At 42.9% G+C, this 26,688-nt stretch overlaps 1 protein-coding gene across 6 annotated transcripts in view; it reads left to right on the top strand.

Moving 5' to 3' along the window:
- The first annotated feature begins 472 nt into the window (after positions 1-472).
- Positions 473-26,688, top strand: part of TRERF1 (transcriptional regulating factor 1) — a 101,086-nt gene continuing 74,870 nt past the window's right edge. For 4 of the 6 annotated variants that reach the window (XM_068185807.1, XM_068185801.1, XM_068185805.1 and 1 more), the window contains exon 1: positions 473-724. The gene's annotated coding sequence lies outside the window, so the exon portion shown is untranslated. Of the gene's footprint in view, positions 725-957; positions 1,033-26,688 lie in introns of those variants that run through there. The other 2 variants (XM_068185802.1, XM_068185806.1) reach the window with 2 other exon arrangements.

The raw sequence follows: 26,688 nt of genomic DNA, 5'->3' as shown, positions 1-26,688 counted from the left end.
CACAGCGCCCGCAGCCCCCGGCCCGACACGGCTGCCCCGCTCCGCATGACACCCCGGCGCCAGGGGAGCAGCCCCGGCATCCCAGCCCCTCGGCGGCGGGACCCCCTCGGCCCCAGGGCTGGCACGGTGTCGTCCCCCGGCGCCGCCGCCCGGGCGGGAGCGGGAGCGGTGCCCAGCCCCACCGCCCTGCGGCATGCGGCGGGATCCCGCGGCAGCCCCTCGCCCGCACCCCGCCGACCCGGCGGGAGCCGCTGACAGGTCGCCGCCAGTGGCCCCGGCACCTGCGCTGCGCTCACCGCCCTGAGAGGAGGGGCTGCCGGCCAGACCGCGGCGCGGCGGAGCGGGAGGGAGGGAGGGAGGGAGAGAGGGAGGCGGCGGCGGCGGCGCACGGCCGGCGGCGGGCGGGCCCCCGGGGGCGGCGGGCGCCCCTCGCCCCGCCGCGGGGCCGGGCGGCCGCGGCGCCACCGACACCTTACTTCCTGCTTCGCTACCCGGGGCCAGACCCATCTCGGCGGAGGGATCCCGCCGCCTCCCGCAGCCTCCTCCCCCTCCTGCTTCTGCTTTTCCCGGCTCCCTGCTGCAAGGAAATTATTTGACAGCGATTTGCTGACACCGGAGATTTTTTCTCTTTTTTTTTTTTTCTTTTTTTTTTTTTTTTTTTTTCTTTCTTTCTTTTTGCATCACGGACTCGGCAGCTCGGCGGGCGGGGGAGGCCGTGCCGGAGGTAAGTGCCGGTGCCCGGAGCCTCCCCCGGCGCGGGGCCCCCGCCCCGCTCCGCTCCATGTGCCGCCGCCGCCGGGGTGGGTGCCGGGCAGCGGGGCCGCGCCGGGCCGGGCCGGGGGAGTGCGTTTCCTGGCGGAGCGATATTTGTTTACAGGATGGGCGCCGTACTGTAAGTGAAGTAGGACCGAGCCCGGGGCAGCTCCGTAATAAATTAATATTGCGATTTGCTCCCGCTCGCCGACACCTCCACGAACCCTGCGCCCGCCCCCCTCCCCCGCCCGCCTGCACTTGTTGCAGACTTCGCGCCAGGTAGGGGCAACGCTTTGCAAGTTTCGTTTTTGCAGGAGCCGGGGCTGCGCTGGAAGGAGAGGAGGGAAAAAAAAAAGGGGGGGGGGATGGGGGAGGAGGGAGAAAAAAGTTTGCAGCTCGCAGTTGACTTTCGGTCTGCAGCGCCGAGGCCCTGCCGGCTGCCGCCGCCGCCTCCTGCCCGTCCGGGCGCGGGCGGGCGGGGGGCGCTGCCCGGTACCTGCCCGGGCCGCGCGGGCGGCGGGGCCGGCGCGGGGCGCCCCCACCGCGGCGCTGCCGCGAGTCCCGGGCGCCGCCGCGCCGTGCCGGGATCATAGGCGGGGAAGGGCGGCTCGGCGGGGCTCGCCGCGGAAGTTCTCCGAGCCGCGCTGCCCGTCACGGCCCCTGACACGAGTGGGCGACCCAAGCGTTACTCCTCCCGTCCTTCGTCCCGCAGCGTGCTCGGTGCCGTCTCGGTATCAGTGTTGGGAGCGGAGCGGTCCCGGGGCTCTGCTGTGGAGCCCTTCCCGGGCGGCACCGCGTGGGGCGAGCTCGTTTCGGAGGAATGGGGATTTCTCCCTCCATTCCTGCGGGAGAGGAACGCTCTGCGGGCTTGGCGCTGGAGGGGCGCTCCGGTTTTCTGGCCCGTCAAAATTACGGAGCGGTAAGGATCAAAAACTCTTAGCCAGGTATTTAAATACCGGAGAGGCGATTTGCAAGTGAAATTAATCGGCAGTTAACCAGTTAATAAATGGATAATGCCTATTCATCCTTCTGCTGACTTTACAGAGTTGTTTTCACGTCTGCCTGTCAACTAACCAGGCTTGACTGATCGAAATGTAAACCTAGCCAGGTTATTGCTTTCGTCCAGTAAAATCTGACCTGCACTTGCTCTCCTTGCGCATCAGTGCTGGTCGTCATTCAGATAGTTACAGATGAGATTCATACATTCTTAGAGACCGACACGATGGCAGCAAAATACATAGGATGACCCATAGCTTAAATGTTTATGGAAAATACTGTGTTTAACTGCATGATTAATGTTTTAAGCATGTAATCACTGAGGGGAGAGTTTTATGCCGTTGGTATCTACAGTTTTACTGTGGGTATGGGAAGAGGAGAGAGTTCACCTAGCAGGGTTGGCCTGGCTGCTCAGCAGGGCCTTTCTGCTGCCAGTATCCATCCTGCTTGGGCCTGTGGCCCGCAGAGCTCCCCTGGGGACCAGGGATGTGTCTGCTGCCTTCACTCAGGGTATAGTGTCATGATGAAGTGACCCATCCTTGCAATGTCAGTGTGTGCATGAGTTGTTCCTGCATGCGGTACGTGCAGCTGTTTGCTGTCATCGCTTATCTGCTTCGTGGTCTTGGATGATCAGTTGGATCAGAATGGAGCCATTGCATTAATAAGGTTCATCTATCTAGAAGTAACCCATTTTGCTTTATTGCCCACTGAAGTGATGGAATTTAATATGCCCTGGTTGATATCTTACCTTTTTTCTGTTGTCCAAGGCACACATTTAACAATAGAAGGGGTCTATGTTCCATGTGTGCTCTCTGCATGCATACTATGCGGCTTTGCATAAAACAAATAAAGATTCTCTTCTAGAATTTAGATAAGTGATTTTTCATATGAAGAAAATGTGTTGTTTTTCTTTCTACTGTAGAGGATACTCTGATAATATTTGGAAAAATTAAAGGCTTAAGTATAGCCTACTGGAAAAGTTTTGGTGCAAATGAACACTCTAGAACAATCTGTTCTACCATTGATGAGCGGCTTGTGTTTCTGAAGTTGGAGACCTCAGTGAGGACCTGAGCAGCATGTGGTGTGGTGGTACTAAACCTGTATATCTTGAAAAGCCAAACAAACTCAAATACAAGTAATGCACTTCACTGTCAAACTTGGCCCGAGTGTGAACTGGAGAACTGGCCTTTTGGTGATATGATAACACTGGAGCTTAATCACGCTGCTGTGTCAGTGTATGTTCTGCTGTTGGCATCCCTCCCTGAGGAAGAGGAATGAGGCCACAGGTAGCCAGGCAGGCATCCTGCCTCCAGTGTTTAGTATCATGGGCCAACATGAGTGTAAATAAACCACAGCATGACTAACCTCTCTACCTAACATTGACTCATGTTGTATTTCGATAGACTGAAAAAGTCTCCATGCCTAAGCCATTTCATTTTCTCAACCCGTATCTTAATAATGATGATCTGCCTATTGAAAATCCTCCAGTATTCATTAAAACCATAAAGCAAGTCCTTGTTTTAGGCTTGTTTTGCTTCTGGGTAGTGCTCAACTAGCCTAGATAGAAAAAAGGAATGCCTAGATTTTAAACGCAAAAGTCTGTTGCTTCTCTTCTTGTGGTCATTTTAATTCTTCAGGTGATACAGTGAGGCTTGCAATTATAAACTGGGCTCATAACTTGGCATCTGGCAGGGAGTATGAGAAAAGTATAAGAAGAGCAGTTCTGTAAAGTACTATAGGTCTCCTAAAACAGTAAGCTAATATTTTGCTGTGAATATTTTCATCCTTTTTTTTTTTTTTTGTTTGTTTCTTCTAATCAGGTGGGGAATATGTCAGCTAAAAACTTACTCAGCCAAGTGTTTGAGAAGGCCCTTCTCTCCCTTTGCCAGTACTGTAATGGAACAGTGTAAAAATGAAGGGCCCTACGTTGTGCCTCCTTAATATGTCATAATAACTGTGAGATAAGGCAGTTTCATTTCAGCTTCCTTAGAAATATGTGTTTGTTTTTTGTTTTTTATTTTTAAAGCAGTGTTTGACAGACACAAAATAATGGTTGATGTGGAAACAATTTGTTTCCTCCCCTCGCATTCTTTTGAGAGCTGCATAGTTCCAATAAAAAATTATCATCAGAACTACAATTTTTCCTGTCCCTGAAATTAACGGATCCTTTTGCCTACCCTCCACCTGAGAGAAATAGGCAAAAGCATCTTCAAGTGCGCGTACGAATTCTGCCTGGAGTAGCTGCCACACCCGTGGTTATTTATGTGAGGTGAGGAGCACAAGTGGTCACTCTGACTTCATGGCACTGCTTACAAGGGTGGAGTTACCATGTGTGTAAGTGGGGAGGGACTGAGGGGCTGCATTCAAAACTAAAGAAAAAGGAGGGCAGCAAATTCCATACGTTTTGCTGTATGTGAAGTTACAAAACCTCTTCTTAACTTGTCCATCTCTGAGAAACCTATTACTGTAATCAGTTGCAGGGCTGTGAGGGGAAATTGGGCCTTCTAAGATAAAGACTAAAATAGCACATTCAAGTATATTTTAAGAAAGGCGACTCTTCCTTCAAAGAGTAGGTCTGAACCTGGTTCAAAGAACAGTAGCAACAATTTTATTTGGTTTTTTTTTTTGTCTTTAGTAACTATTTGCTTGAAACCAAACAGATTTAAGAGATTCACTGAAATTACTTTTGAGCAGCATGTGTTTAGGTGCCAAGTTAACTATGGAGCTTGTGGGAGTATCTCCTGTTAGATCTGAAATGCCGAGAATGGGCTCTTGCACCATCATCTCCTTGCTGCTGCCACTGTATGTCCAGGCTGGCCAGGAGGACAAAGTGGGTGACACAGTCAGCCAGCAGCTCATATTGACACTGGTTCTTGTTGGATGTTGGTTTCTGCAGGCAGAAGGAATAGTGTTTTGATAGTAGTTTCTTTTCTGTCTTTCTGGCTTGCCTGTGTCACTCCGTGATGGTGGAGATGGGGGCTCACCTGGACCTGCTCAAAACAGCAGCAGAAAAAAAACCCCAAACCATTGATTTGTGTGGTGAAAACCTGGAAAATGTGCTTAGGCTACAGCCTGCTGCCACAGAAACTTGAAGGAGAATACATAATTTATTCTTGAGAGGATAATGGTTTGGGGAACCCAGGACATGCTCTTAAATATATGCCCTATTACTGTGTAATAGTGTTTGATTTTTTTTTTTTTAAGTTTAAACTCTTTGCATTAGAGTGGGGGAGTTGAAGGGTTTTGGAGTAGTCCTGGAGCGTTAGGTATATTTTGAAGCTCTGAGTGAAATGAGTCTTGTGGTTTCGGCTTACTCTGTAACAAAGAGTAATGTGTCACACACAAACAGCCCACCTAAGTTTTCATAATTGACTGATGATTTGCTCTGGAAAGACCCAAAATCCTGATATGAGGCAGATTCAAAGGGTAGTTGATTTTTTAAAATTTTCATTTTAGTTTGTCATTCTCCAACTTACAGTTTAAATGTTGTTAGAATTTCAGACAAATCGCTTCTCTTCGGCTTCCCGTCCTCTGCTCAGGTGGGCTGTTGTCACTTCCCAGGCACACGGTGACAAGTGCTGAGTTTCCATACCCCACCAATGTCTCGAGCAGCCATCCTGGGTCTTGTCACAGATTTTCTCCTGTCTGTTTAGTTCAGCCAGAAAATGGTTTCTGCCTTTCTCCTCCCTCCCCTCATCAACTGCTCATGGTAAGACTTTTTGTAGAGCCCGCATTGTGATATGTCCTTGAAGTGCAGAGCTGCAAGATTTTGTTTTCGTTTGCCTTTTTTTTCCTCTTCATGTTTAAAGTTCATTGCAACTATAGCAAAACAAGATTGTTGTAGATGGTCTTTTTTGATTCCTTCTCCCCTCTGCCCCCCACCCCACCCTTTGTCAAAAATCTCATGTTCAGTAAAAAGCAAAAACTCTGATTTAGGTACTAAAGCTTACTCAGGCTAACCCTGGAGTGTAAAGACTACAAAATATGGATTGGGAAGGATTGCCCCAGCAGAACAGGTAGGTGTAAGTTAAATGTTAAATTATCAGCACCTCCTTTTTAAAGGATCCCTGATGGTGAGGTTTTTGTTCACGCCATCTGGCTAGAACAAGGCTTACCAGGACTTTTAAAGGACAGGGGCCATTTGAGGTGCAGAATTTATATCAGGTACTTTATTTTTAAGTGAATGTCAAATCCTAAATAATTTGAGCATCAGACTGTGCAAAAAAAATTACCCAATACTGCGAAGCAAGTTTAAAACTTGAGAATGGCTGAAATCTTCTGTTAAAAAAAAAAAAAAAGAAATTTTTGGCTTTGTTCTCCAGTCCCTCCTCTCTTCTTCTCCCTCTCCCCCCTGCCGCCCAATTTTCATTGATGGGGAAGTTTCATTTCCTTTATTTATATATTTTTAGTGTATGTGTATTTGGGGGGGCATGAGGGTGGATAGGAAGGAAGTCTGTGTTCTAGTTTTTATATTTAAAACTAAAAAATAGCAAATGCTGGTGTGTTTAGAAATTACTTTAAATACATTTTCCCTAGTAAACCAAAAATTCTGCTGGTGAATAGTGAATATTATTAGGGCATTGAGGGGTTTCACAACACTTCTGTGTGGGTGAGGGTCCTGTCTGAGTTCCAGTTGTACTAGCTGGAAAGTGTTTTTCCCAGTACTGTCATGTTTCACATGCCAAATCAGAACTAGAAGTGCATTTTCCTGGAAGGATCTCTATTTACACTTGGAGGGTTATGCCAATTACAGCTACATTAGCTTTTTTTTAAAATTTATTTTTAATTCCACACTTGACCTACATAGTAACTTCTTTCATTTTCTTAACAGAGCACCCACTACAATCCTGGAATGTCAGTAAGGTAAACCTGCTGTCCTGTGGCTCTAATGCATATGGGTGCTCTTGCAAGAGTATGATCTTAAGTGGGTCCTCATGTAATGAATGCTGCTAGAGCTTTGCATAACTTGAAATAGCCCTCTGTTCTCCAGGCAGAATTGAATACAGTGTATTGAGGACCAGGAAATATGTTATCTATATGTAATAATATTTTTTTTCCTCAAAAGAGATCCCATGTACTTTAATTTTGAATACAGTTTTTAAATACTGCAGGTTAGGAAATACTGCATTTCAAATCTGTGAAAGTTTGGAGACCTAAGATAACGGGATTTTAATACACATTTTGATCAGAGACTAAAAGTTACTTACTCTTTTGGACAGTGCAGCGGTTCATGAAGAAGGAGGAGGTAAATGGGGCTTCTTTGGCAAGTGCCTGTAGGTGCTCGGTGTTGGAGCAGGAGTGCAGCTGGCAGTGCTGTCTCCTGGACTTTTACCACCAGTGCTTCATTCTTCTGCTACTTTGCTGTCTCTTTCTGCTGGTGGAGAAGATGACCTAGTGGAAGATCTTGTTTGTACCAGAAAAAATCAACCCTGACTAGTAAATAGTGCTCTTGTTATTTTGTAAGCAGATTTGCTACCTATTTGCTCTTTTTGTGATGTTAAAAATTAGCATTGGTAGCAACAGTAGTGGTGTATTAAGTAAAATAATGCATGCTGATCAGACTTTACATGGTTCACAAGTAGGAATACTTGGAAGACCCTACATAGGTAAACTGGGCTTTCTTTTCCCTAAAATGTAGGCTTCCAAAGCCCTGAAATATTTAGGATATTGACTTAAAGTTTTGTAAACATTGTCTCAACTGCTTCTTTTTTGGTCTGCCTCTTTTATATTTTGTTTTATGTTGAGCATGGAAGCTGGGCTTACCTTGCAGAGAGGTGATGGTGTTTGAATTGGCCCCTTGCTGCTTTCAGCAAGGAGAGGGCTGCACGTTGCACTCTTTTGAGAGGCTGAAAGCATCTTTAATGGCTCCTTGGCCACAGTGGGCCTTGAAATAACCCTGAGCTCTGTGGCCTTTACAAAGCTGAACTGGAGCCTGTAGTCACCTGAACCACAAGTACACGCCATGTGTAGCTCAATGCTGAACGCGGGAGTTTTGTTGCTGCTTGTGCCCCTAGTATATCTGGAGGGAAATGTGTGGAAGCAGTTCAGATGTTAACTCATTGGCAGGATTTTGGTTTTTTTTTGGTTACATTTCAAAATTTTATATTTAGTGTTGCAGAGGAACCCTTATGTATCTTGGTGAAACAGAAAAAATGCTTCATGTTCAGCCACACTCAGTAGTGCAGCTTTGCTAGAGCACTGATGCTTTGGCCTGCCATGCAGTTCCAATTCAAGCAAAGGTCTCCCATGTGGTTGCTTGCATGTGTCCTCCTATCTCTATTTTGTATCTGCAATTTCAGTATATGCTTCCAGAATGATTTTTTTTATTCATTTCCAATCATTCTTCAAAGATAACTGGCAAAAAAAATCAGGCTGGTTGTGATTTTACAGCAGTAGAAGGTAGACCACTTTGATCTTGTTAAATTAATTTTCTTCATGTGTGGGCTGAGTGTGTAGTGAGCTGATTTAGTTTTTATTGATCACTATAAAAATGTGAATTCAGCATCAGAGCAATGATAATAAACAAGTACTTGCAGTGATATTCTAATGAGTTTCTGGCAAAAATAAGGCAGAAAACCATCTCAGAGACTGACATGCTTTAGTGGTGAGATGCTGAACCAGGATACTTTATTTGAAAGGGCTGAATAAAGCTGTTTGAAGTTCTAACTCTCTCTGGCAGCACACTTGCCGCGAGCAGGAGCATGCCAAACGAGGCAAGATGCAGTCTTTTCATGGAGGCATTTGAGTGTCAGAAATGGCATTCTTGCCTCTGTCTGGAAGGGCTTTCACCCCCCTGATCACAGCAAGGTAACACAAGTTGTAGGAACCAAGTGTCTGCTTTGTTAGACGGTGTCTCTGAGCACTAACGACATTTCTGTCCCCATCCACAGGAATGCCCTGCAAACCATCACCGTGTGTTTCAATAAGCCTGCATGGCAAAGCATCAGGTACCGAGCGGGGGAGTGGAGGGAGGTTTCTAAATTAGCAGGCAATTTATGTCTGGTGAAGTGGGATTCATATTCATAACTACGTTAAACACATATTTCTGAATATGGTAGGGGCATGTCTCCATTTAAGGTGGCAGTAATTCCTCTAAGCCAAAATATTTGCAGAAGTAAGGGCAGGCAAATTCTCCCTCATTCTTCCGTTGATGCTGTGTTTCCAAGACTTGAAGAGGTTTCTCAGTTGTGATGGTGGACAGTGATTCTCTGTATTTTTTTTTTTTTGGTCAGTTAAGCTTGTTTTATGCTGTCAGAGTTGAGTAAATTGGTATGTAAGCAGCATGGATCACAATGAAAAAGTATTGCTGTATGTATGAGATTGATAACATTAGAAAATGAGAGGCAAAATTTTTTTAAAGTGAGGAAAAGAAGTTTTTTTTTAGGACTATGAAATTTTGTAAGAGATGGTTTATAATTAATACTTTTCTAAAGTTACTGCTATTATAATGAAAGAGCATGAATAAAAGAATATGCCTTGCAGGTAAAATGAAAAAAGATTTCACCGTTTATATACTTGAAAACCAAAGATGCATTGCAGAGGATGAATTTTACTGCTTCTATATTGCTTGTAGTAAAAAGTTGGTCTTTGAAGTTGAAAACAGCTTTAGATTTAAAGAAATAATACACCTGAAAAGGGAGGTTCACAGAAAAAAGATATAGGATTAAGTACTGTTTTGTTAATGAAAAGAATGTAAGTTAAGCCAAATGTGGTTGCCTGCATAGTGAGGTACTGCTTAACATGAGTGGGAATGATAAAATAAAGTCTTAGCAGACTTTTATTTCAACGATTTCCAACTTTCAGAAGTTTTAATCTGGATGTTGCATGCACATACATAAACGATAGACTAATACCACAGAATTACTCTAATTTATGAAAGGAGCTGTACTTTGATGCTGGAAGTCTGTCAGCATACAATCCCTAGGCTAACTGCTTGATCGTTTGTTAAAGTAGGGGTTCATTAAAATAACATGGGCTCATCTGGTTTTAAAGGCCACCTCTCAGCCAGTAGGCGATGGTCCAAAATGAATAAGGTTGCAGTGCAGACATTATATGGCAATGGCACATAGATTACTACATAAAGCTGGCTGATGGGAAGGCTTCCGTTGGATTGTGTGCTCAGTATTGGACCAGATTTTTCAACTTTTAGTCATCTATAGCAATGCCTCCTCTTGTTACAGTTGGTTGAACTACCTGTGTGACTGTTTGAGAGAATGTGCAAGGTTGGGTCTGCGTATAACTGACGGCAGCTCCTTGTAATTATTTAATTATTTTACTCTGTAATAATTGTATTCTTCCAGTTGAAGAATCATAATTACAAAGGGGCTTTAGTTATATAAGGAAAATCCTTATATTTAAGCCCCAGTCTATCCTTTGCATAAACAGCTGCTTTTTTTTTTTTTTTTTTTTTTTTCAGGAAGAACTTTTGCTTTCAGGTTATTTCTGGAAAATCCATACTGCTAATTATGCAAATTGCAAGATACGAAAAAAGAGAACAAAAGAGTGGGGCATCTTACTTTAGGCTTCAGCAAATGCAAAGTCATATGTGGCCATTACAGCTATGTAGAATATGTAGCTGCATTGTTCTGCTACTGGTTTTGTTGCCAGTAAAACTTAAACTGGGCATTTCTCGCAGGCTTTGTACGTTAGATTGCCAAATGTGGGAACCGGGAAGTTTTTCCAGTAGCAGGGTCAGCTTGTGCCCCCTGGAGAGTCCCTCCCTGCAGGGCTCCTTCCTTGCATACACAGAAGTTTCTTGCTGAAAGCAAATGTAGGGCTTTCTTTCTTTGGATCTGTTTGTTTTTATGCTGTTGTGTAGGCAAGCGTGCGTTTTCTTAGGACAATCCTCTACAAGAGCAGCAAGTTTTTGTACCTGCACCTTTTGCTTGTTCAGGCAGTAAGAAGCCCTCCTTGAATGGAGGAAAGGCAGATTTCACACCTGCCTGCTGATCAGAGAGAGGAGAATGGAAGAAGTGGTGTTTGAGTGAATGAACAAACTTTCAAGCTGACTCAGTGATACATGTACAGGGTACGCTGTAAGGATTAGTCACCAACTTACGGTAAATCTGTGTGGTGCTTGCTGGGGATGTGTCTCTATGGAGCTGTGCTCAACAAGCTTGGTACACTGAGAATGCAGGTAAATGTTATTTCCACAGTATTTTCCCGGTGAACAACAACAAAATGCAGTGAAACTCAAAGGCTTGTAAATTACTAAGCTAAAGGCAAAAAAAATCTTTTGGCTATCTCATGGTGCTGCTATCTTCATCTGTGAAACTAGTAGGAAAATGAATAAATTATGCAACGACCTCTTTTTTACTATTTAGAAACCTGTGCTTACATGTTTTTAGTACTGTTCTACCCTGTTCTGTGAGGGTTGTTTTTATCTTGGGTTGTTTTTCTTTTAGTAGGTAGGTTTCAAGCTGCATTTGTGTAAAACACCAATTTACATGATGGCAACAGAATAACAATTACAGGGAAGGATATTCATCTGTTGAAAACTATTTTCATTTGCCAAACAGAAATTTCAGGAAAATTACCCTCCAGGTTGAATTTTCTTATAAATGTTCTCAAGTTCTGAAATTATTTACTGGCATAATAGGAATGCACAGCACTTACGGGAGAGTTCCAATTAAGAAGTTACCTTTTGGGGGGAGAAGGAGGAGGGGTTAATTTAAAGAAAGTAATTATTTTTTTTAAATGGTAAAATTATTCTACAGCATTTCCTGAGTTACCCAAATTTAGTAAGTTTATTTTTTTTTTTACTTTCAGATTGTTCTTTCAGCAGTTTCTTCTGCTTGGATGAAGTTTTTTTGTTAGTTTTTTCTTTTTTTTTTTTTTTTTTTTTTTTGTTAATTTAGCTGAGCATCTTTCATAATTCTAAGATGCCCTTTCTCTCTGATCTTCTGACCTGTTTTGCTTGGCTTGTTTAATCTGTCCTTAGAGAATAGTTAATTTTGGCCATAATCGTACCAAAAAATCCTTCAGAGCTGTTGGAGCAAAGTGATTTTTTTATTATTCTTTGTTTAAAATTACTTCCTCCAAAATAAAAAAAAACCCAAACCAAACATCTTGTTGAAGAGTGAGAACCAGACTGTGCTGGCACTGCTGGGTGGGACGGTGCTGAGGGTGCGTGCCTGTACAAGTGGTTTGGCTCCCTGCTCTCCCAGTGAGCTGATCCTGTCGAAGGCTTTGAGTCTTCTGAAGAGCAGGAGCGAAGGCTGAAAGCATTATTAAATTTTGGGGTTATCTTACACTGTTTATTTGAAATGGAAGCCAAGCAATTTACATATCTCTGTATCTTGGATGTGAAAAAAAAAGATTTTTTTTTTTCTTCACTGGCCTATGTGTGGAAATGACATCACAGCTTACATCAGCCATGCTAAATTCAGAGGTTTTTTCTCCTCCCTGTTGGGTTATTAACTGATCATTAGCTCTGTGCTGCGAGTTTTCCTTTGCTGACTGTGGCACGTCGATAACTTCATCGTAAATGCTCTGAATTTTGTGCGATGAGGAGAAATGAAGATCTGGTGCAAAGCCTTTTGAAACTGGTGGGAATGTAGCTCATTTCCTTGCTGTGTATGCGGCCAGACTGGGTGGCCCCCTAATGCCGCGTTGTTCCCAGGATCCCTGCTGCAGCGGAAGCAAGCAAAGGACGGCACTGTGCCTTTTGGCACTTCTGATGACCAGGTCAGGAGTTTGCTGTGGCACATGGTTGGGTAGATTTTGTCCCCATAGCCCTGCAGGGCAAAACCTGCCCTTGTGAGACTGAGTAAGCTTTGAACTAAAGCTCTTACGTTGTTGCTGAATGTCCCATGTGCAAAGCTGAGCTCCGTGACAGGGAGTAGAGAGCTCCTCATCTCTACCAGAAATCTCCAGGTTTTGGAGTTGCTCTTCTGGGCTTGATGTAGGGCTACAGCTGTGGCAAAGTGTAAAATGGAGGCATGGGGGTTTCCTGTGAGAGCCTGAGGAGATGGGAGGAGGGAAACAGAAATCAAATTAAAGTTGACATTTTGAAAAGTTGATTGCTGTGTTTTTTAATCATAAAGCAATTTTTTAAAGTAAGTCACTTCCCAGAGGAAAAATAAATACATTAAGAAAGGGGAGAAATGTTGAATTTGTGCATTTGAGTGCAGCAGACTTGGTAGCGAGCTGGTGGTGGTACTAATATGCACAGAGACAAAAGGACAACCATTGTTCCGACTCTCTTGCTGAACTTCCAGCCATAATGTCCTATATGTAGAGCATTTTAATTTATTTTTACTGTTTTGGGAGGGCTGAGGCTGTGGGGATGGGATTCATCCCAATAAGTTAAAAAAAATGCAAAAAACCACAGCATTAGCAAAACAAACTAATCTGACACTTCAGTGGATGTAGAGGGATTTCCCTTCTTGTGTGTGTCTCAATCAGTGCCCTCTGCCCTGGGAGAAAGGCAGGGACGCCTCCGGGTACCTCCTGCAGGAAGACTTGCAGGAACAGCTTTGGATTGGGCTCCTGGCATGCAAAAGTTACCAATATCCTTTCACACACTTTATATTTCTTTACATCTCTTTATCTGCCGTAGTCAAGAGCAAGGGGATGCAGGGGGAAGGGCTGAGGGATGTGCTGGGAGGGCACGTGTTGGTGTAACCCCGCATTTTTGAGCGGTCAGTGCTCGTACACGCCCTGGAGCTGCTGCAATTACTGGTCTCTTCTAGAGCTTACGAGGAGCACTTCATTGCTGCAGCTATTTGTACAGACATATGCTATTTTTTTTTTCTTACATATGTTCTCTGATAATTGTCAGTAGCAGGTGCCTCTGAGCCAAGGCGGAGCGGTATTTAAAAATCAGATGCTTAATGGGATTAAAGAATTGTGCGAGTTAAGCACCAGCAAAAAGACCAGGCTGAAAGCATTGGCCTCTGAAGGTCGTGTTCCTCGCAGAGCAACAGCATGGTTGGTAGCAGTGCTGGTCTTTCAGTTCCACCATCCACTTGTAGAGATGTGACCTCCAAGAAGTAGTCAAGAGGTCAAGTTTTGGGTCTTTATATGTGCTTTGGCTAAACTGGGGAAAACACACAGTCCCTTCTGATGTGTGTACCAGCCCCAGGAACAGAATTGGATATGTGTTGCATCCCTGCTTGGTGACTTGGGTGGTGTGGGGCTGGTTGGAGATGTGACATGAGATCTCGAGTCTGGCAGACTCCCACTCTTTGAACCTGCCTGTCCCCCTGTGTTTATCAAGCATCCCGAGCTGTTCAGGTTGCATAACTGGTTGCTGTTACATTGCACATTTGTGCATTGGGTCCCATGGCTCATTGCTGTGATAGTAATTGCTGATGTTGCATCTCCTTCCATCCTCTGAGAGACAACCACCAAGAGGAGGATCTGGGGAGAGTTGTAGTCACTCTGGACTTGGAATGATGCAGCTGAGTCCACTGAAAATCATTTTGGGGCATAACCAGAGCATACCCAGCATAACAATTGCATAACCAGAATCCCCCAGTATCCATGATATTGCTGTCACATTATCTTCGCATTTCCACAAATAGCTCTCTGAATTACCACTCCTTCTGTGTTTCAGTTGGAGAGAACTTAGAGCTGGGTGTAACAGATGTCTAGGTGACCAACAAGTCAGAAGTATCTTGTATTTCAAAGTATCAGGAAAGACATAATGCCCCTAACATTCTTTTGTGGGGAGGTTTTTGGTATTTTTTTTTTTTTCTTCATTTCTGGTAAAGAACTAGTGAAATATAGTGCACATATGGAAATGGCAGACGTTGTTGGGTTTTTTTTTTTTTTTTGTTGTCCTTGTTTCTAAAATTAAGCACACAGGAGTTTGTGAGATCTTGCAAAGAATTTAAATCATATTGCACAGTCATGTGTTCAAGGAATCTTTTTAATCTAGTCACATATATATAGTGAACAGATCCAGATTTTAGAAAATACATTGCAGTAAGGAGAGATAAACCAAACAGGATAAAGACAAAAGGCTGCTAAATATTTTTTACTGTACTTACCCAGTTTAGTTTGCTGCCAGTATTCTGTTTCCTTTTTGTTTGGTTGTCCTTCATGTTCTTCCTATGTAAGAAAGAAACCTGTGGTATGAGCTGTTCTGCTTATCCCTTGCATAATGTTGGCAACTGAGAATTGGATCACACGACTTCAAGTAGGTCTGTCTCTGTGTCAGAAAACTAACAGTTTCTCCTTCCTGTGGGTGGGCATCCATGCACAGGGGTAGTAAGCTTTTATTCTGCCATGGTGTTTCTGTAGTATGTTTCTGAGCTGGATTGTAGGAGGAGGAGTGATCTCACAGCTTGACCACAAGTGCACTTGGCAGTGCTCACATGGGCAGAGCTGGTTGCAGAATTTGGGTCAGCAGGACAGTATCCTGGTGAGCTGTCTGGCACAGGACCCTCTAAGACCAACTAACTGTATTAATTTACCCTAATTCATGCTATATATACAATAGAAAAAACTTTCTTGGATGTTTTTACTTCTGCATCTGCAGAACATTGACCTTGGGCTTCTACAGGTCCTTTGAAATAATTTTGATGGCACGTCCTACACCGCTTCAGAGCACGAGCTACTCAAGTCAGACATGCTGAAGTCAAGTTTAGGCTTTGTAACTGAAAGGATGTACAGCACATCATACAACTGTACATGATTGTTTTACTTGTTTCTCATGGTGAATTTAATGAGGAAGTCGTGGCAGATACATCTATATGCACACAGGAACAAGGCAGAGCAGAAAGCAGTGAACACAGGCATATATGCAGTGTGTTGTAATTGTTTTCTCTTGGGGGTTTTGTTATTGTTGTCCCTTTCACAAACTGTGAACCTGTAATTTTTCGTGTGTTGTTCTTTTGCCCTCTCTCCTAGAGAGGCTCAATCGATCATGTTAAAAGAAATCAATAAAAAGTCTAGAGGTTTATTTATAAAGTAGAGCATAGAGAGGGGGTGCAAAAATTCCATTAAAATGGCAGTTTAGCACTAGCTACATCTCTTTGGGACTAAACTCCAATATTTTAAACTATTAAAATTGTTACAAGGGTGCTTTTAAAGTGCCACAAATCACAGTAAAGCTTTCTAGCTGAAACTTGCCTTTATATAGTGCACTAGAATTTAGCTTATATATGTTTTTGGAGTGTCTGATGGATGCTGCCCTCAAACACCATTTTAGCATCCATTTTAGAGCTTTATTATAGTTAATAATATTACAGGTTTATCCTTGAGGGGAAATACACGAATGTAAGAAGTCAGAATTTATTTTCCTTCAGAAATGTGACTGTATGTATGTCTTTGTGCAGATGCAAATCTGAACAAATTAATTATTTCTGAGAAGTCTATAGGCTTCTAATGTAATTCATCAGGATTGCCTGGCTTGGCACATGCTACTTGGTTACAGGAACTTAAAAATTCCAGTAGCTGTGGGCTATTTTATGACATAGCAGTTTTCACCAGTGATGTGATGGTCATCTACTCCATGTTTTCTATCCGAAGAAATAAATGTGTCCCTGTGCTTATATATATGATGCTGGAAAGTTTATGGGATAGTGTCTGTGCTGAACCCCTCAAATATCAGAAGTAGTGTATCTGAAGTGTAAGCTTTGCCTCCACTCAGCATGTTTTTGAATTTTTTTAATAGCTGAAGAAGATTGATCTTGAAACTGTTGAGTTTAAAATGCAAATGACCCTGTATAGTTTTGTGTTGTACTATCCTCTGTCCTGGGATAAAATTGTTTCTAGTGGAAAGTGCCCTTTATTTACTTCCAAAAATACCCAGAAAAAATGGTGAACACTTATTTGGGCCAGAAGTAGGTTTCTTCTCCAGGAGACAGTGCAGGCTGTTGGAGAGCATGGCTCTTGGTAGGGGCCGTGGGAGCAGACTACATAAATGAACATGGCAGAAGGCAAATGAGAAAGTCCAACTCGCCACACATTTGTGTGTGGTAAAAATACGCACCCTGTCACACAGTCATGTCTGTACATACAACTCAATAACCCAATTCATTGTTCCTGCATTGTTCATCAAGTCTTCCTTTTCTTACTGACCCACGGCCAGTTCTAGCTTACTTCTTGCTGTTGATTGTGAACATTTTCTTCTTTCCTTGCTATGTGGAGTAAAGTAATGATCCCAGCAAGCTTAAAAACAGCAAAGCTATTAACACTGCCCTTTCACTGTTAATTAACATCTGAAGTTTCAGAAAAAGGGCTCTAACCTGTGTAGTTTTTCTGTGGTAGAGATACTAAAGGGAAACTACTAAAGCTTACTTTTCTAAGTACAGATAGCTAAAATCTTTTTTGTAAGGTGCTTCTCAGTGTGAAAAAGGAAAGCATCTAGTTGTGTTATACAGCCCTGAGCAGAAGTGATAGGTACCATGTCTGCTTTTGAAAAAAATAAGCAATTTATGTTAATGAGGATAAAGCAGAACATCATCATTTAGTTTCCTATGAAGTCTGAAGTCAGCACTCCACTGAAACTGGGATTGCAGGTGGGTTAGTTAGGTTTAGCCAAATTTTGTTTGCTGCCAGCTAAGGTTGGCATCCCAACTCTGCTCTTCTGTTGGAGGAATCTCTTCTCTTCTGCTCTTCTCTTCTGCTCTTCTCTTCTGCTCTTCTCTTCTGCTCTTCTCTGCTCTTCAACTTTCCTCCTTCCTCCCCCTGAGCTTGCTCAGGCATGTTGGCTCCCTCACCTCTTGGTGCTGGGCAGTGCTGCTGTGCCCATACCTGCGCCAAACACTGTGATGTAAGGAGGAGAGTCTACTGAGGGGTGTGGGAAGAGAGGCAACACAGCCCAAAGCTGTGTTAAGTTCAAGTTAAGCTGCAGCCTTTGGAAGGCATTTGTGAGCTCAGGGTGCTGCAGTGGTGTGGAGGCTCACGGAGATCATTTAGGAAGTATGATGTCCTTGAAAAGAAATGAGGTTCTTCTCCTCTTACTGTGCCATGCTCACAGAGCTGTTGTGGCTCTGACTCCCTGACTGTGTTTCTGTAGGCAGAGCAGCCAGTCATTAAGCTTTGAACATGTGCAGTTAAGGCCACCGGTTTCCATTTTTCCCCTTCCTTCCAGTGGTGGACATATCCTCAGTCTAGCAGGATGTTTGTCTCCTTGCTTGCACCATGGACCTTTTGCAGATCCTAGTAAAAAAATCTTGATGGAGCGATGGTGGTTGTCGGTGCTGTTCTTGAGGAGAATGGGCCTGCAAGGTGAGGCTGAGCTGGCTGTGAGCAGCTGGCACACACGTCGTGTAACAGGTTAAATCTGTTGGATTGGATTGCTTCTGCTTCTAAAATTTCCTTGGGAAGAGCACTGCTTTTAGCCAGCTCCGTTGGGGTGAGTCTGGTCATACACTGGCATCTGGTCGTAGCCTTTGTGCTGGGGTTGGGGCTCAGCCAGCTCCTAAAGAAAGCCCCCAGTCCACCTAGCAAGATTTCCTATTATATTTCCTATTATATTTCCTGAGTCCTATTTGAGGCGTGGCAGTGCCCTACTTTCCCCACTGGGGGTGGGGGAGGGGGGTGGTGTGAAGCCATTTTTGTGGGTTTGCCATAGTGAGGAGTGTGCTGTGTTATAGGATGTTGTGATGACCTTGCTAAGTCAAACAGCTGTCGTGTAGCTGCTGGTGACTGGCAAGGATTGTCCTCCTGCAAGTGTGGCTGAGGTCTGATTGTCCTAAGTGCAGCTCTCTTGAGACACTTAAGTGACTATTTAACCAAACTGGCACAATCACATGTGTTTGGCTTCAAGGAGTTTTCCCCACCAGGTCTGTTGATCTTAGCCTTTCTCAAGATGATGTAGGAATACCTGTGCTGGCCCTCCCTTGTGCTTGGGGTTGAGCCCACAGTAAGTGAGGGAGGAGTCTTTCAGCTTTTCTAATGTTTATGGCAGAGGGAGGAAGTGGTAGATACCAATCTTGCCCTCTCACACAGCCTTCCACACGCATCTTGCTGGTGGCCACCCAAACTGTCCCCTGGAGATGCTGCCCTACCATGACTAATTTCCCGGCTTCAAATTCGAAAATGCAGTTATCAAAGTTGTGCCAAGGTCCAGCTTTTGTTGTATATGAAAACCTAGAAAGCGTACTTCTGGGAAGAGGTGCTGGAGATTGGTTGGTTTTGGGTATTTCTGGTCAGTGGAAGACAGGATTAGTAAGTGTTGAGAATTTGAATAATTTAATTGTGTACCTTGATTTCAAAATCAAGACTAAGTGCATTGGAAGTAGTAGATGCAAAGTCTGTAAGGTACAAAGACTAATCAAAGCTGTGGTTGTTAAAGATTTATACTGTCACTTGTAATGCCATAAAAGCCGAATATGATTGGTGAGGTAATCAACCTGTGTGATAAACAGATTATCTTTCGTCTGTTGTTTATACAAATACTTTTGTTTGTGGTATTTTGTGGATAGCAGTATTTAAGTACCGTGCATGTTAGACATAACTGCTAGTTAAACTTCCTTGGGAAATATTTTAACTAATAGATGTACAAGCATGTGAATGTAGTAAATTCTTTATGAATTGTTTTCCCAGCCATAAAAATGTTCCAGTTAAGGGAAATAACTTTTCTTAGTAAGTAAATATTACTCTTAAGGAGAAGATTTTGTATTTTCTTGTGTGTTTTTCCTTTGGAATATGTGTGTGTGTTTTAAAGAGAGTGCTAAGTGAATAAAAATTCTTGCTTGGAGTATTGGTGAGTTGGTAATGCAAGGTCAGATATTAGTATTACTTCTACGGCCACTTGTTTAAAAATAAACAAATTCTAATATACATTTCATGTATATAAACAACTACAGATGTTGTAAAATACAAAGCTCAGAATAGAATAACAGAGGTAAATTTAAATGTAGATGCACTGAATTAACTGAGATGCCTGGGGAAGCAAATTTGGAAAAACAGGTATTGAGATGGCTCCTTTCTTTATTTGAGCAATTCAAATATCAGAAGTTGCCTAGAAGGAGATTTTTATGGCTTGTACAGTTTCAGTAGCTGAAAACCATTTTTTACCAGATTTTGCATTTATTGTTGGAGCTATAAATAAATGGAGAATAATTTTGCTGGGCTTCATGGAGTTTTTGCAGATCAGTATCAGCCCAACAGCTCTCAGAGTCTGGCCTCACTTTCTCCTTGGCTGGAAGAGCCACCCCAGTTCTTAAAAACTGTGGCAAAACTAGCTGGGCATTAATCTTAGACGAACTGGTTAATGAGGGGCTGTTTTGTTTTGGTTTTAATTAAAAGATATCTTTTTCAGACAGACAGTTTCCTGGGAATGCTGGGAGAAATGGTTAACTAAGCAGTTTCCTATTACTAGTCTTAGTCCCAGCTTTTGAAAAAGGAAAATACAACCTCCCCCCTGCCCCAGCTTCTGAGAAGCCCACCAGACAGCCTTCACTCTCCAGGGGCACCCCAGCCTGAGCACCCTTGAGGGAAATGTGCAGCACAGAAAACTCAGAAGTTTGGTAAATGAAGTAAAGGGGAAAATAAAGTTCTCGCTGTTTCAGTGTGGAAATCAAGAGAGAAATCAAGAAATATCAAGGTTGGATGTATGTTAGCCTAAAAATCAAGGTTAGGAAGTTCCTTGAATAGTATGAACACAGCTTTTTTTGCAGGGAACTGCTTTTAGATTGCCTGGCTCTTTAGGAATTGGTTGATAAATTTTAATTTTAGCAAAAAATGAGTCAGTCAGTTGCTTAAAATAACATTTTTGTTAATGCCTTGTCCCAGTGTAAAACATTTGAAGTTTAAAAAAAAAAACCCACTTTTTTCCTGTATTTCTTCTGTCTTTAAAATTGTCTCTATGATCTGACAGCAAGCTGTGAAATGGTTGTGACACTCACTATCTTGACTTAAGCCCTGTATCAAGGCTCCACGCCAGGGAGTGCAATCATGCGATAAGCAGAGTAGTGCAACACGTCTTCATTGCTGCATACCCCATTTAGCTGCTTTCTGGGGCCTTTTCCTCATGGGCTTTTGCAGATCAGGACCACAAATTAGCTTCTCCATACACTGCTTGTGACCCTTGACTGAACAGGGTAAAGGAAAGAAAAGCTGGACTGTGTACTCATAGAGACATAGCAAATAAGAGGACAGTTCACCTTTTATTTTAGCTTCTGGAAGTGCAACTTTTATTGAATTGCTGTTAGGGGAGGCTTGGTGAGATGTAAAATAGACTTGTCCTGACTTCCTCCAGAGATCCCAGCGCTGCAGCGCTGTGGTGCCTGTCCTGTGTTTCTTGGGTTAAGAAAAGTAAAGCGAGGCAGCAGGAAGTAAGGATGTAAACTTCTCAGAAGCAGAAGGAAAATAATGACATCACTGTTTTTTCAAACTTTGAGCAGTCTTAAAGTTCTAGAGGTGTTTTCATCGTATCTATTTCATGAGGAAAAATGTGTATTTTTCATAGCACTCGATGTGATCATATTCTTAACTTTTTACAGTGCTGGCATTTACAGGCATGGCAACTGCTTTGAAATAGTGTTTCTTTTATTACAGACCTGATTAGTTGGGAGGGAATGGGAATTAGAAATTTTTATAACAAGTACTGGCAGTATCTCACGCTCCCCCTTTAAATATCTTCTGCTTTTATTTCTTTTTATTTGAAGTCATTATGTGAGGTGCATGTTATCCACTGAAATAGAAGTACATGAGGCAGTTGGAATTCAGCATTCTTTTGAAGTAATATGTTTCAGGAAAAAAAAAGGCTGTGAAACTTTTAACAAAAAGTAAAGAAAAAAAGTTCTGAAAGTTTCTGACTCTGGAAACCCACTTTTTCTTCTAAAAATTGTACTTGTTGGTGTGATTCTTTAAGGAGGTTGTACTGCTTTTGAAAATGATGCTGAATGAATATCATGGATAATATAGAAGCCTTTGTAGGATGCTCACTGACCTACCTAAGAAGCCCAAGAGAGATAATTACAACCTTTGGTAGTCTACATGTAAATGCATTTTGCAAACGATTTTCCTTGCAAAAAAATATAAACCAGTTACATTTTGGAATCTGTATGTATGTGGAAAATGGACTGTAAAAGAGATGCCTATTTCAGGTAATTTTTGATACATTCCAGATTAAAAAAAAATTATAGCATATTAAATTATTAGGCATCTTTACTAGGGTATAAGGAAGATTTATGGTGCAGTGAAATATTGCTGCAACCTAATTTAGAAGATGACAAATCTGGTTTTATAGGGTTGAATTATAAGGGATACCTCATTACTTGTGGGGAAAACTTGTTATTTTTGGCACCCTTGGTCTTCTCTTTGGTTGGGCTGTGCTCTGTAGAAGCTGCTTTGGGCAAGATGTCTCAGCTGATACTTTTTCAAGGGAGCTTTGCAGGATGAAGTCATAATTAAGGATCACATCCTGGCAGGCCTTTCTTAGCACGTGTGGTTGCTGATTTCAAGTTAAATGCTTGCAGTCCTCATTGCTCCTTGGTCAGAAATGTAGTTTTTCTTAAAATCACAGAAATGTACTTCATTGTGAGATATTCCTTACTGATAAAGAATATCAGATACTTTGTATACAGTATCAGTAGTTATAGAAAATTTAGCTCCACCAAAATTACATGTGTGCTGCCTTTTTTTAAATCCTCTATTCCTTGCCTCTTGATTGCACAAGGGCATACACTGAGTTTAAAGTAAGAGGCAATTTATGTGGCATATGACCTGGCATTATGGCTTGCAGCAGTAAATAAAGAACATTAAAAAAATCTTTCTTTTTTCAGTTTAGGAAGTCTGTAAAAAATTTGGGGTAGCAAATACTTCGATCCTCTTTGGAGACTGCTGACAATATTCTTACAGTGCTGTTTATAGGTTCTCAGCTGAGAAAAAAAACTAAAAACTAAGTTTGTGCATTCAGCTAAACTGAAGAGGAAGATTTACCTGGCTGTAGTATTTCTTCATAGGGTAATACAGAGTTTATTGTGTGCATTGTTTCCCCCACTGAACTGACATGCAGAGTGATTGATCTTAAGCTGATTGCACACATGTGTAACTACAGCCATCTATGTGCACATACAGGAGCATGTGGCAAAGGAAAACAAAACCACAGGCTTTGAGTTCAGACAGTAAATCTTTTGAGGACTTTGTCTCCTCATTTCTGTGCGTGAGAAGTCTCAGTTTCTCCTGATGCTGTGTGTTACCTGATCCTGTGACTCCACAAGTGTGCTGTATGAGGAGTAAGGCATTGCTGGATGGCTTATGTGGTCAGGTGTAGGTAGCAGAGGAAGTGTTTGCATTTAGGAGACTCTCATACTGAATACTTAAATGACTTACTGGCAAATACAGCTTCAAAGGTTTAAGGACAGTTTCAGTTTGGTGTACGTTGAATGTGCACTATGTTATGCACTTAGCTTCAACTATAAACCATTTTCTGAGTTTTAGTGACTCTGATGTTTAGTCTTTGCCCCACCCCATATTTAGACATTAGTAACCAAGTGTTTTGCCTCTGTATGTAGCCTTAAGTTGCACTTTTTTCTGATGTAGTCATCAGATCAAATTATTTATAAAATGAGGACATCCTTTTGGACTTCACGTGTAAACAGTCTTTTAAATATGTGCATAGGCAGAGAGATTCTTCTCTGTTTATCCATAGTTGAAGGCTAAGCATTAATAAATGCTAACATTAAATAGGGGTTTTTTTTTCCCCCTCGTTCTTCACTAAAGTTTTCCCTTTAAGGTTCAGATTCCTTCTCTAGATTACCCAAAGGACTTTCTCCTTGCCGTTGATCAAGATACTGGTTGCAGTATGTCTCTGCTACTGTGATTATTGTGAGCTACAATAAGCAAGTGGTTTCTCTGGAGTGGTTCTTGCTGGACAGGTATTCATCAAAACCACGTCTGCAATGCTGGCACATGCATTTGAGGGTAGGATCTACTGTCTTCAGGCAATATGGTGACTCCAGGACTCTTAATTCTGGAATTACCAGTGAGAACTGGAAACATGCCACCAGCTCACCAGAGTACCATTTGAAATTTCCTTGGAGCCAAGTTTGTCTTGGGCTTGGCTTATTTCTAAGATACCTCAACAGGCAACACATTTGTATTATGGATTTGGGGTTGATTGGGAGGGATTCTCAATAAAGATCAAAGGTGACTGATGATGTCTCAAACTGCTGCAGCAGAGAGACTCTCCTTTTGCTTTCTCTGCTTTTTGAATATGTTTTGCTGGAGATCTGGGAGGTGCCCATCCAAGATGCTGCCTTCAGTTGGAAGGGGAGATGGAAAAGCAAGCTGTAAAACGGGGTTTGAGAAACATGCATCTTGCATAGTTTTTAAAGGTACCTACTGCTGCCAGGCTAATTTTGTTTGTGTGTTTGTTTCAGCTTTCTGGCTTTTGTTTTTTGGCTAGTTTAACAAAACTTGAAACATCCTCTTAGTCAATGACAGCAAGGTTTGCAAATCAAAACCAAATCTGAGCATAGCACTACACTTGAGTGAGCTGTGCTAATCTAAGACAAGCTTCTGTTTCCTGCTTGGAGCTTCTCCCCCATGCTCTTGTTTGGCACATGTACAGCCCTGTGTGCTGACAGGCACCTTTGAGGCACAGATCAGTTAAAGAAGTGTCTGTGGTGGCACTTGCTCCAAGCTCAGTATTTCATGTGCTTATTGACTACCTACTCGTGGTTAGGAAGTAGGTGTTTGGAGTCATGTAGGCTAGAGAGAAGTCCTACATTTGTGAATTAACATCTGTAATGAAGTGGTATCAGGTCCTTTTTGTGTTCTTATGATCAGACAAAAAGCTTAATCTGCCAATGAAAGTATTTCCCATAAGAAGTCAGAGTGCAAGCAGTGTGTGAGCAGAATATTTTAGGCAGCAAATATGTTGAACTGATAGAGTCCTGAATAGCCCAGCACTGTGGTTTGCATAAAAGCAGCCCCTTAAAGACCCTGTGGTCTCATGTTCTACCAGCAACTCTATGACTGACTTTCACTTTCCCTACAGTACAAGAAGAGATAGAGAAGAGAATTTGCCGTCAGTTTTCTCTCCTTGCATTTTTCCAGACAGTTTGGCCTCAACAAATTGTACAGCCTCCCTCTTTGTCTGCGTGGGAGAGTACAGACTGCTGCTGGCGGCAAGGAGGAGAGATTAACATTCATCTGTTCTCTCCCCACTCGCTTTTCCATCCCGTGGGCATGGGAGACTTATGAATGTTCTGCTCCTTTGGGGTGTGTTTCTACTCATTGCCCTGATGGGAAGACCACAGAGACACCGGTAAGGTTGTGCAAGTTTCACATTGCTGATTAAATAGGCATATGAGGAAGTCAAATGCAGTGTTTCCCTAAAAGAGGTCAGAGAGGAAGATGGAAGGACTGGCATAAGCCATAGGTTGCTTGCTTGCTCAGAGATCTCCTTTTCCAGAGTCTGTGCACATTGAGGGCTTCATGGAAAGTCTGCCTCCTCACTAGGGTCTTCCGTGAAAAGTGTGTTTTGATACACTTTGAGAAGTCTATTCCAAGCAGAGATACTTTCTTCTTTGATCTTTACTCTCTGTTTTAGTGTTGTATGTATAGCCAGAAAATCTGATGGGGAGTATGGGGAAAGAAATTATGGGAGGTGTTTGTTTATTTTTTGGGGATTTTTAAGGCAAGTTTTTTCTGATGTAGAAGCTGAAGTTGATACTGTATAAACGTCTACAGTTATCAGTATGTAGCAATGGCTGATAACGCTCAAATGTAAGATGAGGAGTTTTACTTTCACTTTGTGGCATCGTGAGGGACAAGGAAGGGTTTTGCAAACACATCTTTCTGAATGACCTTGCTGCAAGGCGAGCTCTCTCTGCCATTGTCCTTTGGTGCCCATTTACCCTACCTAGGAGTCAGGTACCATGGTGGGTGCTCCATGAGGAGTGGTGTATCTGTTTGCTCCTGCTTCCTTCTGCATGACACCAGCCTGCCTGTGCAGGAACAGCAGTGGCCTCCTTGTCCCCAGCATCTCCTGCTGCTGCCAAATTTGCTCCTCTCAAATAAGAGCTAGGTATTCTTTCTCCTGCTGTTCCCCATCCTAAATGGGGAGTGGTTGATATCAGCATTTACTCATTAACCCTGTGAAAGGTTTGTCCTCGATGAAATGGAGTTGAGAAGTCTTGCTCCTTCTTCAGTTAGTAGTTCCTGCAGGAGAGAGGGCAGTGGGCCCCTTCCCATCATTTCCCGTGCTAGCCACTGCCTAGTGGGATGTGATGAGCCAAGAGCCACTGCCACTGGCTTGGAGGTGATGGAGCTGCCAGTATGGACAGCAGCTGTGAGAACTCTAGGGAGCCTTACGGGTGGGTAACCAGCACCTTGCATAAGGTGGTGGAAGAGTACAAATGTGGTAATTTTTTGAAAGGTACAGTGAGGATTTTACCTTGGGTATGCATGTGTATTGCTTACAGTGGCAGGGAATTTATTTCTACAGAGCTTGTTTGAACTTCTGAAAGGATGTTGCTAACAGGCAGCGAGTGTGGTGAGGTCAGTACAAGAAGAACAAAACCTCCCATTCAGATAAAAGCAGGGAGAGGGAAATACTGCCACGTGTGGGACTGCTTTAGGCTAAACTGGTCCGTGCAGTAATTTGTGCAGCTCTCCAGAAACGTACTATGGGTTTGAGCTTCCCAGCTCAGACAGGTCTATGTTCATGTTCCAGGCTTTGGGAAAGCAGGAACGTCACCATCTGTGTCCTACTTCATTTGAAAAAGAAAACTTCAAAAAATCTTGAATGCCAGCCATCTGCTGATAGTGCATCCAAACTTTATCCTGGTATCTGGGGGCAGTGGAGGAAGATAGTTTCTTCTCACTGTTCAGAGAGAAAGAGCTGCCTGTACCTGGGGTGCTCCTGGATCCAGAAGCCATCGAGGAGCATGTGCAGGATGCCACTTTCTGTAGTATCAAAACAGTCTGGCCTAGAGAGAGTGAATCTGAGTCCCATCCTGCCGACAGTCTGCAACACTTGGTTTGTGGATTATTAAGAGGAGATTTGAGCATTTCTGTGAAGTGGAT

The sequence above is a fragment of the Anomalospiza imberbis genome, chromosome 3, assembly GCF_031753505.1.
Source record: "Anomalospiza imberbis isolate Cuckoo-Finch-1a 21T00152 chromosome 3, ASM3175350v1, whole genome shotgun sequence".
NCBI lineage: Eukaryota > Metazoa > Chordata > Aves > Passeriformes > Viduidae > Anomalospiza > Anomalospiza imberbis.
Note: the sequence above shows the minus strand (reverse complement) of the source record. Positions and strands in the feature narration are given on the sequence as shown.